A 4,125-nucleotide genomic window follows, 5' to 3' on the forward strand; every position below is an offset into this window, starting at 1 on the left:
GTAATCAGAGTTAGATTTGATTAAGTGATTTTATAAAAAAAACAGCTAGGAAGCACAATTTAGCAGTGGGTTGCAGAGAAAAAGAAAAATGCTGGCAGAAAAATCCAATTGAGTGATTAAACAGCTCTTCATTTTCTGGCTTTATTTTTATGCTAACAAATTTGTTCTCTGAAAAGTGTCCACAAAGCCAAGTCTCTGATTAACACCTTTGTAGGGATGGTTTTTAACCTATTACTAAATTAAACTTGCTTCATTGGAAAGGCAGCAAGATGCATCCTCATTTCAATGTCTACTGAAATAATACAGGTTGACACCAGGAAACATTAACGCCACTGCATCCTTGCTGCTTTCTCATGTGAAAGTCTGTTTAATGTGAAAACAAGGTGATATCTAATTAGCACACAGGTAGGGAATTAAGAAAATCTTTATTTAAGGGTGAAGATGTTTCTCACAAAATCGTTACCTCAATGCATCATTGAAATTCAAGCTGAAAAGATGATTTTAATATATCACTTGTACATTTTGTATTGCTCTTCTGGTGACAATGTAGTTTGTTTTTGTCAATTACCATTTTAATAATAGGGTAAAGAAAATTAAGTGGATTTTTGAAAGAAAACAATACTGTCAATATATTATTAAAACAAATTAAAACAGTAAAAGTTATTGTACTTTAAGTAAAAATAAAAGAGCCAAAATATCAATCCCAGTTTTGGATTACTTTAATTAACAAAAAAAATGCATATAGCAGAGGACAGTTGCAATCTGCCTACCTCTGGGTTATAGGCCCAGCATGCTTCCATTGTAGTCCTTTGCTGCACATGTAAGTGCAAGAGATCCTGAAGCACTCACTCATCATGGGAAAGTACCAATGTGTTTCTTCATTGGTTGATGGAAGGAACATCTTACAAAAACTCTCCAGATTATTGACTTTTTAAAGTTTTTCTAGGAAACGTTCTAGATGAATGCTTATTAACCTTTGTCAGTATGTACTTTTGCAAAGTGTCTCTGAGGCGCAAACAGTTAGCGTGTTCAGTTGTTAACCAAAAGGTTGGTGGTTCAATCCCACCTAGGGACGTAATTGACCTCGTTATCAGATTTTGGTGATCTTTAAGTAGACAAGTAAAAATTTCAAACCACCTCTTATGGTGTAGGGTACCTGGCCTTCTCTGATGTAATCAGAGTTAGATTTGATTAAGTGATTTTATAAAAAAAACAGCCACGAAGCACAATTTAGCAGTGGGTTGCAGAGAAAAAGAAATATGCTGGCAGAAAAATCCAATTGAGTGATTAAACAGCTCTTCATTATCTGGCTTTATTTTTATGCTAACAAATTTGTGCTCTGAAAAGTGTCCACAAAGCCAAGTATCTGATTAACACCTTTGTAGGGATGGTTTTTCACCTATTATTAAATTAAACTTGCTTCATTGGAAAGGCAGCAAGTGATGTCATCCAAGCAGTGGGTCAAAGTTGGCTTCAAACCTCGTCTGCTTATGAAAAGAGAAAAGGGGTATGCAGGGCATGGCGGCCTTTTGCGGTGCTTGGATGACCCCTAGTTCGCATTAGATAATGCAGTCGAGTTTCCCACATTTGGGGAAATCACAGGGGTCAGCATACCCAGAATGCAATGAATGAACCGCACCCTGGGAGAACAGTCTTCATGACCATGGTATCTCCTATGCAAAATAAGTATGATTTGGGATAGGGCTGGGGAGGGCCGCTGCTCAGGCACATCTCTGTCAAGTAAAGGAGATTCAACTGAGGCAGCACAAGGGAACTCTCATCTGGGGACAACAACTGCAGGGAGAACACATATTTTCAGATGAACATGGGAGGGCAGAAGGCTGCCTAATACTGAAGCACCCCCAAACAACAAACCAAATGCAACAACTAGTGCAAGCATTCCTGGGGGAAGGCCTGCAGCAGATGGATTTGCATATGGCGATGTCATCCAAGCAGTGGGTCAAAGTTGGCTTCAACCCTCGTCTGCATATGAAAAGAGAAAAGGGGCGTGCAGGGCATGGCGGCCTTTTGCGGCACTTGGATGACCCCTAGTTTGCATTAAACACCTCCACCCTCCGTCGGTGTGGGGCTCATGTTGGCTATGCCCCAGCCCCTGAAGCATTCAAGCTGATTTCTTGCAGCAGCTGGGCACTGTAACAGCTCCAGAGCTGCTCTGTAAGGCAAGTAAAAGGGTGTGGGCCCTGCAGCACTACCTGTAGTTCGCATTGTGCGAGACCCCTAGTTCGCATTAAACACCCCCACCCTCCTTCGGTGTGGGGCTCATGTTGGCCATGCCCCAGCCCCTGAAGCATTCACGCTGATTTCTTGCAGCAGCTGGGCACTGTAACAGCTCAAGAGCTGCTCTGTAAGGCAAGTAAAAGGGTGTGGGCCCTGCAGCACTACCTGTAGTTTGCATTGTGCATTGGAAGGCACAAAGTAAGCAGACGGGAGGAGAAGTCAGGATAGTGCACAAGGGTATAGACGGGAGGGGCTCAAGAAAAAAGAAGTGGAAACAGACAGCAAACTAGGCTTCCAATGCACAATGCAAACTACAGGTAGTGCTGCAGGGCCCACACCCTTTTACTTGCCTTACAGAGCAGCTCTGGAGCTGTTTAATCACTCAATTGGATTTTTCTGCCAGCATAATTTTTCTCTTACGTCCTAGAGGATGCTGGGGACTCCGTAAGGACCATGGGGGATAGACGGGCTCCGCAGGAGACATGGGCACTTAAAGAAAGACTTTAGATCTGGGTGTGCACTGGCTCCTCCCTCTATGCCCCTCCTCCAGACCTCAGTTTACTACTGTGCCCAGAGGAGACTGGGTGCTTTTCAGGGAGCTCTCCTGAGTTTCCTGACAGAAAGTATATTTGTTAGATTTTTTTATTTTCAGGGAGCCTGCTGGCAACAGACTCCCTGCATCGAGGGGCGGAGGGGAGAGATGCACACCTACTTCTGTGAGTTGATAGGCTCTGCTTCTTAGGCTACTGTACAGCATTAGCTCCAGAGGGATCGGTACGCAGGTCTCACCCTCGCCGTCCGTCCCAGAGCCGCGCCGCCGTCCCCCTCGCAGAGCCGGAAGATAGAAGCCGGGTGAGTATGAGAAGAAAAGAAGACTTCAGAGGCGGCGGAAGACTTCATGATCTTCACTGAGGTAACGCACAGCAGTAAAGCTGTGCTCCATTGCTCCCATACACCTCACACACGGCAGTCAGTGTAAGGGTGAAGGGCTCAGGGGGGACGCCCTGGGCAGCAATATAGACCTCTCTTTGGCAAAATAAATATATATGCAGCTAGGCACTGTATATATATATATAAGAGCCCCCGCCATTTTTTTACTATATTTGAGCGGGACAGAAGCCCGTCGCTGAGGGGGTGGTGCTTCTCCCTCAGCACTCACCAGCACCATTTTCTCCACAGCACCGCTGAGGGGAAGCTCCACGGACTCTCCCCTGCTTATACCACGGTAGAAAGAGGGTCTTAAAGAAGAGGGGGGCACATAATTAGGCGCATATATATATGGAAATACAGCGCTACTGGGTAAACATAAAATTATTGTGTTTTTTTCCTGGGTCATATAGCGCTGGGGTGTGTGCTGGCATACTCTCTCTCTCTGTCTCTCCAAAGGGCCTTGTTGGGGAACTGTCCTCAGATAAGAGGATTCCCTGAGTGTATGGTGTGTCGGTACACGTGTGTCGACATGTCTGAGGTAGAAGGCTCTCCTAGAGAGGAGCAGGAGCAAATTAATGTGGTGTCTCCATCGACAACGCCGACACCTGACTGAATGGATATGTGAAATGTTTTAAGTGCTAATGTAAACTTATTACACAAGAGATTAGACAAAGCTGAAGCTAGGGAACAGTCAGGGAGTCAACCCATGCCTGTCCCTATGTCGCAGGGACCTTCGGGGTCTCAAAAGCGCCCACTATCCCAAATAGTTGACACAGATACCGACACGGATTCTGACTCCAGTGTCGACTACGATGATGCAAAGTTACAGCCAAAATTGGCTAAATGTATTCGATATATGATTATTGCAATAAAAGATGTTTTGCACATCACAGAGTCCCCTGTCCCTGACACGAGGGTACACATCTATAAGGGAAAGAAACCTGAGATAACCTTTCC

General features: G+C 44.8%; 1 pseudogene; it reads right to left on the reverse strand.

The window, feature by feature from the left end:
- Positions 1–1,511: 1,511 nt before the first annotated feature.
- On the reverse strand, positions 1,512–1,690 carry LOC135034554 (U1 spliceosomal RNA; annotated as a pseudogene).
- Positions 1,691–4,125: the final 2,435 nt, after the last annotated feature.

The sequence above is a fragment of the Pseudophryne corroboree genome, unplaced genomic scaffold (assembly GCF_028390025.1).
Source record: "Pseudophryne corroboree isolate aPseCor3 unplaced genomic scaffold, aPseCor3.hap2 scaffold_584, whole genome shotgun sequence".
Lineage (NCBI taxonomy): Eukaryota > Metazoa > Chordata > Amphibia > Anura > Myobatrachidae > Pseudophryne > Pseudophryne corroboree.